We start from the raw sequence: 13,917 nt of genomic DNA, 5'->3' as shown, positions 1-13,917 counted from the left end.
TCCATCTCCTGCCCTCTCTTTCTCCTAAGTTTCTTAAGACTGCTCTCTCCATGCCCTCTCTCCACCCCACCTCTCACTTAACTCCTCAAGTCACACAGTGTGAGTGCTGCTTTTCACCCCTATCTGTGATACCATTCAAGCTGAGGTCATTAGCCCTGACCATGCTATTAAGGTCTTGTTAGTTTTTCTACTGTCTCTTCTTCCAAACCATGAGAACTTTCAGGATTGTGGGAGGGGGGTTAGACTTTATATCCCTCTTTGTGTTTGTAGCATCACGGTGCTCAGGACCTATTTGACTCAAGGGGCTTATTCCAGAACTATCACATTGTCAGAGCTTCTCTTCTCAAGCTGTGGAAAGAAGCAACATGTCCTGAGCTTTCTGTCTTGCTCTGGGCATGATGCTAGAAATGGCCACATACATCTTCTTAGTCATCTTTATTCCAAAAAGGCATTTTTGCAGCTGACACAATTCAGGCTCTCAGAAGCTAGATCACACAGCTAGTAATTAGGAGATGGCAGATCTAGGGGCTGTGTCTTAGAAGCATTTCTGTTCTATGGGCTGGTTCGGATAGAATGTTACAGGCATTTAGAGTGCTTCAGACAAACGGAAGACTCACCCAAGGTAAATGTGGGCTCCCCCCAAAACTTAGGAAGTGGGGAGCAATCTTCAAGCTGCTCTCCTGGCTGGAGAAATGGATGCTCTTCTTGGGAAGTTCATGAGTCTCATGATTGGAGAAGTAACAACAGCAAATAATAAATAGTGATATTTACACTCTGCTATGGTAATGACTTGTGTTAAATTTATTTTATCAACCCAATCTTCAAAACAGTCCAATGTGGATGATACTATTATATGTCTGATTTTATTGATGAGAACACTGAGACACAGAGAGGCTAGGTAATTTACTCAAGGCCATATAACTGGTTAGTAGTAGAATTAAAATTTAAATCCAGAAACAGGTATCGTCACAGTCTATTATTGTATCCCAGAGGTATTTCTCTTCTTTCTAAAATCCTGGAGTTTCCACATTTGCCTGTGGGTGAGAATATCTTGAATTCTTATCATAGATTCTCTAAATTAAACATGTTGAGGTTTTCATTATTTGACATGCTACCATCATTCTGACAGTTTACCATCTTATTTGCTCTTTAGAGAACATCCTCCACTTCATCCATCTTCCTCTTACAGCAGGAAACCCCAAACAGAGTAAGCTGTCCAAGGAGTTGTTTGATGCAGCATAAACCCCTAACAGTTCAGTTTTGTGACCATGTCACGTATATTAATTTATGCTATGTATGCTATTCTTTCTACTAAACACCTCCTGAATCTTCTTGTCAATGAACTGCTGGTACACTCTCCTTTACTTCTTTGATGGATAATTTGGCCATATGTTCAGCCAGTTCCTTACATTTATCCATGATCAATTTTACTGTATAAGATTAACTTAAACCATTTTCTGCAAGTGCTTTCTTCAAGTCAGCTACCACTTTGGCACCGAGATTTGGCAAGGGTGTAGGTTTTAGAATCAGAGAACCTTGAAGTCAGGGATTGGCCTGTCACTTATGAGTTATTTGACCTTGGCTAATTCCCATGAACTTCTCTTGCCTCAGTTTTCCTTTCTGTAAATTAGAGCTAATGGCATTAATTCTAGAGGATTGGTGAACTCGAGACAAGGACTTTTAAAGCCAGAGTCCTATTAGCATTATGATCGTAAATATTTCTGTTACTGACTGGGTCCTTGGACCCTTTAATCAATGGAAATTGACAAGAGGCCAGATGAGAAATTCAGGCAAGGCTTTATTGGGACTTGGCGCTGCAGCGCAAGGGAAGCAAGAACAAGAAACTGGTGCCCTTGCTTGCTCTCCAAGGAGGGTGGGGCTGGTTCCTTAAATAGGGTGAGGGTAAGGGCTGATTGGTGAGTGAGGCGGAGGGTGGCTTAGGTGGTCTGCCCATCCCCGTGGCGGTGCTGTGTGCAGGAATCCGGCAGCAGTGCCCTGCTTTTGCTCCTGTCCACTTTTATCCTGGAGACTCCCTTTGGGTCATCTTTTCAGGACCCCCGCAATGGTCCTCTGTTTTGTGTTTCCAACTCCAGGTGGCAGAAGGGCCATTTGAGAGAGGAGTTGGGCTGGACCAAGTGCCCTGGGAGACCACCGCACAGTAAGACCGTCTCTTTGTTTCTCATTTGTGACTTTAAGTTTCTGTAGTTGGTACATGTTGAGTCTCGGTCAGTGAATTTAAAAGGATTTATGTTTTATGTGATTTTTGTCTATCCAGTCCCTCCCGCGAGTCTCTACAGCAATTGTGGGCACAGGTTGAGCACTTATGCCTTGAAATGCAAACAGCCCACACTGCCTGAGACTCCAGCCTTGGGTTACTTAGTAGGACTTTAAAGAGCGAGAGAAAAAGAAGAGCTAGCATCTCTCTCCCCATGTCTTTAAAATGTAACTGTTCTGCCTGGGCTCTCGGGAACTTATCTGATCATCTGTAGTCCCTGCAGCTGAGGAATAAAAAAAAGAGGAGGCCTTTTAAAACTCTAGCAGGAAAACTATGAGATCTCTGGCTCAGTCTTTATGTAAAAAGTAATTTGTAAATGAACTCTGTTTTACTGACTTAAAGGCAATTAAGTGCTTATATGAATTCTCAGAAATATAGAAGAAATTGGCCAGAATAAATTTATTAATCTCTGTATTGAAGCCAGTTTAAACTTGTGGGCTTGATTACTATGATTACTATAGATATGTCTCTAGATTTGTCAGTATTAGATATCATTTATTGTATCTAGGGTTACTGAAAGCTAATAAGTGCATATTGTTTCTGTTATAACATTTATCAACAAGGAAAATAACTTGACATGATGAAATTTTAAAGCAAATGTAACTGAGATAAGGAGCTTTTAGGTAAACTCTAGGAGTAAATTATGCTTGGAGAATGTCGATCAAAGTCTCTCTGGATTTTGGTTGCTTGAAACTTTTAATTTTGCTAAATTAAATGAAATGAGAGGGATTTATTTAATATCTAGGTCATTTCAAAGAAGATAAAACACTGGAACATTAATTGCCAAACAGTTTTAAGTTGGTTTAAGTTCATCTACTTTTGTTGTCTTATGAGAAACTTAATGATGTTAGGGTTTATTAGACACACATCTTCCACACATTGAGGAAATTTAAACAACTTTCGGACGGGCATTTCAGGAGAAATTTCTAATCTCGGGTCATTCCTGTGCTGATGAATAATCGAGGTCTGGACCGCTTGCCATCCCCTCAACGTCTGCTAATGGCACTTGTGTTTCTGGGGGGCTTTTCCAGTGCTGGAACCTGAATTCCCCATAAACTGCACCCCAAGCCTGGGGTACGCTAAATTAAACTGCACAAACAGCACTTGCTTCACGTGCCCCGGGATCTCCCCCTCCCCCTCTCCGAGGTATAACTACCCCAGATACTCCACCTCTTAAATAGCAAAGTATGTTTCAACCCAGGTGCTTGGACCCTTTAATCAATAGAAATTGATGAGGCCAGACAAGAAATTCAGGCAAGGTTATTTTGGGACCCATGCTGCAATACCAGGGAGCAAGAGCAAGAAACAGGTACCCTTGCTTGCTCCTGGAGGAAGGGAGGGGCTGGTTCCTTAAATGGAAGGAGGGTAAGGGTGCATTGGGTGGGTTGGTGGGCCTAGCTGGAGGGAAGGTTTGGGTGGTCTGATTACCCCCTTGACTGTGCTACATGCAGGGATCATGAGCAGTCCTTACTCTTGCACCCAAAACCTCCAAAATGGCAGTTTGTAGCCCTTTTGTATCTTGTTCATAAATGCCCCAACTGCTCATTCCTGTAGTTATTTTTGGTGTCTCCTGGTTTCTTTGTGTCTGTTGCTCCAGGAGAGGTCTGTCCAGGTGCAAGCACTCCGTAGAGTCCCACGCCCCAGCCTATCTCATTTCAAGCCTTGCTAACGATCCAGGAGCCTATCTAAAAGTCGGAGAAAACAAATTATGAACAGCTACATTTTCTTGGCTTTGACTTTTGTTCATGTGTCTTACATTTATGTTACTAATGTGACCACTTTCTGCAAGATCTCTAGCAATTTGCTTTTATTTCTTAGAAATGTTTAGTAGTTATTTACACAGCTGAGAAACTAGCTGTGGAATCTAAAATACCTATTCCTAGAAATGCGTTGTGAGCTTTGGTATTTGCATAAAACTTCAGTAATAAGGTCACCTGTGCAGTGTTAATAAGGGGTCATCACCTTCTGGAGATAAAGCCTGGGCTGGGGCATACTGGGCAAGGTATCTGATTTTATAGGTCTCTGTTTCCTACATAGTCAGAGGCAAGGGTGGTTGCTACTTATCAGGCTTCCTCTGGAGACTCAGCTTCTAGCCCTCAGTTGGAAATGGGAGAGAATAAGACAACAGCAAAAAGATAACTTTTATTCCTGATCCAGGTCAGAATTGCACATTGATCATACGGATCTTGGTAATCATCTGAACTACCACATTTTGGAGCCTTTTGCTAGCCTTGACTTTCAGAGTCATCCCAGTCCTCTAGCATTTTACTGACTTCTCAGACCCGTCCCTGACAGATTCTGATCACTTTTTATCTGCCTGAGCCTTTCAGACTTGGAGGACTTCTGAACTTGCCCTTTGCCTGTGCTGACACCGGATGCCTGCCTCATCCTCAAGTCTTCCACAATCCCCCGGCCTGCAGTTTGAGCTGTAAATCAAATTCTGCAGCTATCAGTAAGGAGAGAGCTGTGAACTATGTTCTTGAAAGCCTCTATTAGGTCTTTAAGAGAAAGAAAGTTCATAATACAATATATTTTTTTTCCTATGCGTGGGCAATGGAAGCCTACACAGCTGATTCAAATTGAACTGGAAACTAATAGAGCAGGCAATAAAGCTTCCTTTTTAGGACAATGAACTTTGGAGTGAGAGGGACCTAGGTTTGAATCCCAGCTCTTTCAATTATTGGCAGCATGTGGGGGCAAGATGTTTTCTTCCTAAGTCTCCATTTTATCACCTGTAAAAATGGAGAGAATAATTCCTACCCCATGTTTAGTTCAGTTGCTCAGTCATGTCCGACTCTTTGTGACCCCATGGATTGCAGCACGCCAGGTTCCCTGTCCATCACCAACTCCCAGAGTTTACTCAAACTCATGTCCATTGAGTCGGTGATGTCATCCAACCATCTCATCCTCTGTTGCCCCCTTCTCCTCCCACCTTCAATCTTTGCCAGCATCAGGGTCTTTTCAAATGAGTTAGTTCTTCATATCAGGTGGCCAGAGTATTGGAGTTTCAGCTTCAACATCAGTCCTTCCAATGAATATTAAGGATTGGTTTCCTTTAGGATGGACTGGTTGGATCTCTTTGCAGTCCAAGGGACTCTTAGAGTCTTCTCCAACACCACAGTTCAAAAGCGTCAATTTTTCGGCGTTCAGCTTCCTTTATAGTCTAACTCTCACATCCATACATGACTACTGGAAAAACCATAGCTTTGACTAGACAGACCTTTGTTGGCAAAGTAATGTCTCTGCTTTTTAATATGCTGTCTAGGTTGGTCACAGCATTTCTTCCAAGGAGTAAGTGTCTTTCAATTTCATGGCTGCAGTCACCATCTGCAATGATTTTGGAGCCTCCCAAAATAAAGTCTGTCACTGTTTCCATTGTTTCCCTGTCTATTTGCCATGAAATGATGGGACCAGATGCCATGATATTAGTTTTCTGAATGTTGAGCTTTAAGCCAACTTTTTCACCCTCCACTTTCACTTTCATTAAGAGGCTCTTTAGTTCTTTTTCACTTTCTGCCATAAGGGTGGTGTCATCTGCATATCTGAGGTTATTGATATTTCTCCCAACAATCTTGATTCCAGCTTGTGCTTCCTCCAGCCCAGCGTTTCTCATGATGTATTCTGCATATGTTAAATAATCAGGGTGACAATATACAGCCTTGAAGTACTTGTTTTCCTATTTGGGACCAGTCTGTTATTCCATGTCCAGTTCAAGCTGTTGCTTCCTGACCTGCATACAGGTTTCTCAAGAGGCAGGTCAGGTGGTATGTTATTCCCTTCTCTTCCAGAATTTTCCACAGTTTCTTGTGATCCACACAGTCAAAGGCTTTGGCGTAGTCCTACCTCCTATGTATTTCATGAAATAACATATAATGTGTTTATCATATGCCTTGTACATAATCAGCACTTCATAAGTACTAGTTGCTATTTTTTAGGTTTATGTGTCTCCTTTTCTGCAAAATTCAGCCCAGCCTATCCGACCCCAATATCCATTCTCTTTCTGTTGTGTCAGGTCGCTTCAGTTTCTGACCTCAGATCTATCAGTTGGTTCACAAGATATCTCTTCATTTATAGACTGCTTCCTGTTTTTTCTATTTCAATGACTATATTTTTCATTTCTAGAAGTTTCACTGAATTCTTTTAAAAGTAGCTTTTTTTTTTTTTTGAGTGTCTAATTTTGGAGGGAGCTCTTTTGTATGCCCCTTAAGCTGTTTAACATACTTGTCTTAAGTGCGTGTGTGCATATGTGTCTGACTCTTTGTGACCCTTTGGACAGTAGCCCCCTAGGCACCCTTCTCTGTCCATAGGATAGTATCAATGAAATGGATTATCTGATTTCTTTAGGGCTTAATTCTACCCTTTGTGTTTCTGCTGACACAATAGATCAGTTTTTGGATATGTTTTTAGTCTTGGATGTACAGTTCATCTGGAGAGGGTCGTTATCTGTGGAAATCATGTTCATTTTTTATTGTGGATGTTTGCCTATAAGAATGGTGGTATTTTCTTCTTATAGGTGCTTCAGGAGTATCTGAAGTCTGGAACCTGTTTTGTGTAATATTCCAGCTTGGAGGTTTCAGGATTATATGAATGAAACCAATTAGAGCTTCAGATATACATGTGGTACAAGTTGGTGTTTACAAACTTTTCCTAACTGCAAACTGTTTGAGGAAGACAAGGTTGGCATCTGTCTTTGGAGATAGGTAGATTATTTCCAGCTTATCCTTTTATTGTATGGTTATTCTTCATAGATTCTGTTGTTTGCCAAGTGACTAAGTTCTGACTCTCCCCCTCTTGCATAAGCACAAGACCTCGTGTCTTATTACAGCATGGGCATTCAGACTAAAGCCCCAGGATTACTGAAAGTAACCATGTCTGCCCCTGGTCACTTCAGGGCAACTACAATATCAGCACACATGCCTACAACCTTGTTTTTGAGTTTTTTTATTCATTTCTGACCTCTGAGGATTTCTTTCTTATGATCTCAAGCCATGCATCTAAATGAAAGTTTGTTACATTTTATCTAGCATTTATAAACATTTGCAGAAGGAATTTTTTTTTTCCAGAATGTCTACTGTGCATAATGTTGGAACCACAAGTCTGCAATGGGAGAGTTCTCCCACTGCTCAAGACAGCCCATCCTTAAAGCTTTCTTTACCATGAATGTCTTCAAGGCTTTTGCTCATGGGAGCTGCCTGGCCCTGGGATTTTTTTTTTTTTTTAAACAACTTGAGGGGTTTCTTTTAAGCCTTTGTGGATTAACTGTTTCCTGCCCATTAGACACAGGTAATCTTTAAAGTGGTCTTTGTCATTTCGACTGAAACTATAAAGTATTAAGCAATATCCTAGATGATTTCCATTCCTCTCAATTTGTATGTTTCTGCTTCTGGCAGCAGTTTCCCCAAGAAAATAAGAGAAGTATCTGATTATATATGCATGAATTTCCTCTGAGACCTTAACAGTATTGAAGTCTGAAGAGCAGAGAGAGATGTGCATTTCCTGGGCCCCATGAACCATGGAAGGGAGACCCATTCTTACTGCTTTGGGTAGTGACAGTTAATTTTCCTTTAAGAAGTGATTGGTCATCTCCATCACCCAAGCCCACTGGGCCTTACCTCACTAAAAGCAAAAAGCTAAAATGATTTGTCAGAGTGGAAACGGAACACATATCAGTTAAAGTGTACACACCACTTTCCTCCACCACTTTTTATACCAAAATGAGCTTCAGATCTTCTCAATAAAAGTCATCAGGTCTGTGCAATCCAGACAGGCTCTCTTTGGCCTGGGAGAAGTGTCTGTTTTGTTTCATATCACCTCATTCTGCAGTAAATTGTGACTTCTGGGGCACAGGGGCAGTGCAATTACTGAGCTACTCTTTAAAGAGCTTAGGCTTCAAGAGTGAAGGAGCAAAATGTTTGCTGATTGGCAAGAAGCCATGGGATTATTTTATTTTAACTAAAGATATATGAGGCATGGAGGAAAGCACATCCACTTCGGAATCAGTTAGAAATGAATTCCAGTCCCAGTTCTGTAACTCATGAGCAGTGTGATACTTGGCAAGCTACTAAGCCTCAAATATATGAGTTAGAATCAATTTGCAAGGCATAGGTAGCTCATGTGGTGAAAGGCCTGACTTGGGGGCAGCATGGTACCATAGAGACGATCTTAGAACTATCTGGATGTAGCTTCGAATTTGGGTTCTTCCATTTTCTTTTGTCTAACATGGTGGCAGCGATACCTTCTACACAAAGTTGTTGTAAGGATTAAAGTCAATGAGGAAAATCTTGATTAGGCAGTTGGTCCACAATGTGAGGGACTTCCCAGTGGCTCAGATAGTAAAGAATCTGCCCGCCAAGTGGGAGACTTGGGTTTGATTCCTGGGTTGGGAAGATTCCCCTGGAGAAGGGCAAGGCTACCCCCTATTCTTGCCTGGGAAATCCCATGGACAGAGGAGTGGAGGGTTACAGTCAATAGGGTCAGAAAAAGTTGGACACCACTGAGAGACTTTCACTTTCTTCCATGATGTGAGCTCCTTCTCTCTCTCATTAGACAGGTGTTAGCTCAGTACACACCAGTTCTGGGCCCTTGCTCTTTGAGGCACTCAGCAATTCTACCCTTTGAGTGCCCCCTGTGCAGGAAAAGATATTTGCTCAGTTTTTCGCTCCAGTTAAGGTGCCCCTTTCATTCCCCTTCCTTCAATTTTTTTTCTCCCCCTGGACAGAGGGTTATTGGAAGCTGGGAATGACTCCAGGCCAGCAGGCCACTTCCTGCCGACCACCTGGCCCTCCCACGGAGCTTTCCGTCTTACAGCCTGTGGGGTCGTGACAGCAGGGCCCGGGCGAGAGGCCGCTGGCTGAGGCCTGGCCTTGGATTCCTGAGAGGCCTCTGGAATTTTCTGGAGACAGACTGGGCTGTGTGAGCAGCCTGCAGCCTGGAACAGAGTGAACAGGGGTGTATGGCAGGCTGTTCCTTTGAGCCCTCTCCCTTCCCGAGGCTTGTGGTTTTAAAGCTTTAATCGCTGAGATCAGAGCCACTCTGTTTGAATGCAGTGCCAGCAAGGGCCAGCCCAGCCCAGCGCAGGTGATGGCGGCTCCTTCCAGAGGCCCTCAGCCTGGCCTCGAGAAGAGGTGGCTTCAGGGCCCCGGACCTCCTGTGGGGCTTGTGTTTCCCTTCCTGTTAAATCCTCCCTGAGCTCAGAAGGCCGCTCCACTTTCCCATTTCTCCAGCTCTGCCTCTGGTGTCTTTAAAGGCTTCAGTGTTTCCTCAAATTAAGAGACCCAGCTGCTCGAGGCCCTTTGTTCAGTGTCTCTAGGATGACCTTTCAGATAATTCGTCCCCACTTGCAGGGGCTGAGCCTTGCTGGTATTTAGACTCCAAGCTTCCTTGGCGAATCGGAATTTATTATCCTCTTTGTGAGGGGACTATGAGGTGCTTTCTCTCCATGGAGGGCGGTCTTCTGGGTGAGTGACACATAGGCTGGCCTTGGCGCCCTAATCCTGGCAAGCCCTGTTTCCAGGTTGTGTCTCCATGGGCCCCAGACACTCTGTGTGTGTGCCTGTGTGTGTCAGCACGCGCAAGGGCACACTCACTTGGCCATGGAAAATAAAGACTTTTAGATCGCAGGATTGTTCTGGGATAAAGGAATCAGATTGGAGTTAAAGGAACATGGAGTCTTCTTGGCTTCACTTTAACAGCTTTGCTAGAGCTGTTTAAGGATTCTTGCAGATCTCATTGTCTTGTTGACTGGACTCTCATCGTAGTGAAACACACATAAAATACATCGTTTTAGTCATTTTAAGTGGACAGTTTGGTGTCTCTAAGTACCTTCACATAGTTGTGCAACTCGCACCACCATCCATCTCCAGAATTTTTTCATCTTCCCGAACTGAAACTCTGTGCCCATTAAATACTAACTCTCCATTCCCCACTCCTCCCAGCCCTAGAAAATCACCACCCTACTTTCTGTCCTATCCATTCATCTACTCAGGTTATCTCATGTATGTCAAACCACACAGTACTTGTTGAACAATATTACATTGTATAGATAGGAACATATTCTTTATCCATTCATCTTTTGATGGACTTTTGGGTTGTTTCCAACTTTTGGCTGTTGTGAATAATGTTGCTAAGAACATTTGTGTACAAATATCTGTTCAGGTCCACTACTTTCAGTTCTTTTGGGAATATACCTGGAAGTGGAGTTGCTAGAGCATGGAGTAATTTTATGTTTAATCTTTCGAGGCATTACCAGGTGGTGTTCCATGGCAGCTGCACCATTACTTCCTGTCTTGTTTTGTTTTTTCAAATAGCCATCCGAATGGCTGTGTGTGATTGAATTTTGAGGTTGATAAAAATGAGAACAACTGCTATGCTGATCATTTATTAAATTCATACTAAGTACTAAATATTTAACACAAATTATTTCATTGAATCTTCAAGATAATCCTACATGGTTTGTTGTTATTTCTAACTTACAGAAGGGCAAACTGAAACTTAGAAAAGTTACATAACTTGCTCAAAATCAAAGAACTGAAAATGAGCATAACAGAGTCCAGTGCAGGGCTCAGAGTCCCATGTCCATGCTCTTTCCACTAGACAGCTTGTCGTCTTCTTTTTTTTAAAGACATATTTTTTTAAACATTTACTTATTTTTGGCTGCACTGGCTCTTTGTTGCTATGTGAGGGTTTTCTCTAGTTGCGGCGAGTGGGGGCTACTCTTTGTCATGATGCACGGCTTCTCATTGCCATGGACCATGGGCTCTAGGGTGCATGGGGTTCAGTAGTTATGTCATGAAGGCTCAGTAGTTGTGCTGCATGGACTTAGTTGCTTCGCAGCAGGTGGGATCTTCCTGGACCAGGGATCAAACCTGTGTCCCCTGCATTGGCAGGTGGACTCCCAACCACTTTGACTACCAGGGAAGCCTGACAGCTTGTCTTCTAACCACATAGTTGTGCTTAGATGAAAACTTATTTCCCTCACCACCAGTGGACAGCAAATTACAAAAGGCTTCAAGATGTAAAGTCAAAGACTTTCCATACTTGTAGGGAGCTGGATGGTTGGGAAGTTTCCTGGGAAAATGTTTCTCCCTGACTTGCACTGAAAATATAGGCACCCAGGAAACATTCCAAGCCTTCCTTGAGCCCTTAATAGATGTGATATTGCTGTTCTAGATTCTAAGGCTCTTCCCTCAGGGATCACACCATCTAGTTGGGAGAACACCTCCTGGGGTGATCATGGTACATGGTGCTGTGGATGAGGGCAGAGGAAGTAACTATAGTACAGTATGCAGAATGCTATGACCAAGGAATAGAGAAAGGGTCTTAGGAGCACAGATGATGAGAATAATCAACTCCTTTCAGCATGGGGACCAGGAAAGAATTCACATCAGAATCATTGCCTAAATGTTGAAGGCTGAGCTACAACATGATGGTTGGAGGAATGGTGGGAGCAGAATGTTCCTATCTGTGCACAGGGACAAAGGCTCAGAGGATGGAGGGGACATGGTCTACGTGAAGGGGTGCAAGTATTTCAGTACATCTGTAGCATAAGGGGGCATGTTCAGGAGTGGCAGAAACAGGATAGGAAATATAAATACAGGCTATTTCATGAAGAGCCTTTTCTGTTCTGCAGAATGTTTCTATTGGTCTTGTAGTTGATGGAGAATCGTGGAAAACCTGTCTTAAGAACGACAGTGATTTGGTCAAATTGGTGTTTCAGAAAATCACTTTTATACAACCTATGGTGGATGGATTAATGCAGAGGTGAGCTGGAAGTTGACATCTGAGACTAGCAGTAGGGAGATTAAAGTATAATTATAGCTTACACAAATTAACTGCTTGCTATGTGGCTGGACTGTATCAAAATCATATACATTACTCATTCGATTTCCATAACAACTCTGAAAAGATGGAGAAACTGAGGTTAAGTAACTTCCATAAGGTCGCATTGCACTAGGGTGTGGCTAACATTCTAATCAGGGCTATCTTAGCTCACAGCCCAAGGAAGAAATGGCAGCTGAAATTAGCATAGCCATTTAGGAAGAAAAAGCTGATACACAGGGTATTTAGAAGGTGGAAATAACTGAAAATGATATGAAAGGAGGGAGAAAGAGGTATCAGTGAAGTCTGCTGGTGTCTGGTTTGGAGGACTATATGTTTTTTGTTTCTATTTCTTATCCCCTCCCTCCACCTCCCCCAGGACTGTGTTTGGTCATGACTTTTACTGAGAGGAGAGGCATAGGAGGGTGAAAGGAAAAGATGGTGGGCTCTGTTCAAGATAGGTTGTAAAGCCTCTAGAAACCAAGTGTTGATCAAAGACATGTTTTAAAATAAGAATTTATATCGACTATCTTCTCTTGGAAATGCCAGCCAGTGACAGTTGCACAATTATGTAATGTATAAATAAAGTAGTAATATATAGTCATTCACTTCAGTTCAGTCACTCAGTCGTGTCCGACTCTTTGCGACCCCATGAATTGCAGCATGCCAGGCCTCCCTGTCCATCACCAACTCCGAGAGTTCACTCAAACTCACGTCCATTGAGTCAGTGATGCCATCCAGCCATCTCATCCTCTGTCGTCCCCTTCTCCTCCTGCCCCAAATCCTTCCCAGCATCAGGGTCTTTTCCAATGAGTCAACTCTTCACATGAGGTGGCCAAAGTACTGGAGTTTCAGCTTCAGCATCAGTCCTTCCAGAGAACACGTGGACTGATCTCCTTTAGAATGGACTGGTTAGATCTCCTTGCAGTTCCAGGGACTCTCAAGAGTCTTCTCCAGCGCCACAGTTCAAAAGCATCAATTCTTCGGTGCTCAGCTTTCTTCACAGTCCAACTCTCACATCCATACATGACCACTGGGAAAACCATAGTCTTGACTAGATGGACCTTTGTTGGCAAAGTAATGTCTCTGTTTTGAATATGCTATCTAGGTTGGTCATAACTTTCCTTCCAAGGAGTAAGCGTCTTTTAATTTCATGGCTGCAATCACCATCTGCAGTGATTTTGGAGCCCAAAAAAATAAAGTCTGACATTGTTTCCACTGTTTCCCCATCTATTTGCCTTGAAGTGTTGAGACCAGATGCCATGATCTTAGTTTTCTGAATGTTGAGCTTTAAGCCAACTTTTTCACTCTCCTCTTTCACCTTTATCAAGAAGCTTTTGAGTTCCTCTTCACTTTCTGCCATAAGGGTGGTGTCATCTGCGTATCTGAGGTTATTGAGATTTCTCCCAGCAATCTTGATTCCAGCCTGTGCTTCTTCCAACCCAGTGTTTCTCATGATGTACTCTGCATATAAGTTAAATAAGCAGGGTGACAATATACAGCCTTAATGTACTCCTTTTCCTATTTGGAACCAGTCTGTTGTTCCATGTCCAGTTCTAACTGTTGCTTCCTGACCTGCATATAGGTTTCTGAAGAGGCGGGTCAGATGGTCTGGTATTCCCATCTCTTTCAGAATTTTCCACAATTTATTGTGATCCACACAGTCAAAGGCTTTGGCATAGTCAATCAAGCAGAAATAGATGTTTTTCTGGAACTCTCTTGCTTTTTCCATGATCCAGCGGATGTTGGCAATTTGATCTCTCGTTCCTCTGCCTTTTCTAAAACCACCTTGAATATCTAGAAGTTCATGGTTCACTTATTGCTGA

At 42.7% G+C, this 13,917-nt stretch overlaps 1 long non-coding RNA gene across 2 annotated transcripts in view; it reads left to right on the top strand.

Annotated features, from left to right (window-relative positions):
- Positions 1 to 898: 898 nt before the first annotated feature.
- LOC129650598 (uncharacterized) overlaps positions 899 to 13,917 on the top strand; it is a 117,985-nt gene continuing 104,966 nt past the window's right edge. Inside the window, exons 1-3 of one of the 2 annotated variants that reach the window (XR_008713858.1) lie at positions 899 to 2,158; positions 3,477 to 3,584; positions 3,873 to 5,142. This is a non-coding gene — a long non-coding RNA (uncharacterized LOC129650598). Of the gene's footprint in view, positions 2,159 to 3,476; positions 3,585 to 3,872; positions 5,143 to 13,917 lie in introns of those variants that run through there. The other variant, XR_008713859.1, reaches the window with a different exon arrangement.

This window comes from Bubalus kerabau, chromosome 4, assembly GCF_029407905.1.
Source record: "Bubalus kerabau isolate K-KA32 ecotype Philippines breed swamp buffalo chromosome 4, PCC_UOA_SB_1v2, whole genome shotgun sequence".
NCBI classification, from domain to species: Eukaryota; Metazoa; Chordata; class Mammalia; order Artiodactyla; family Bovidae; genus Bubalus; species Bubalus kerabau.
This window is presented reverse-complemented; position numbering and strand designations above follow the sequence as displayed.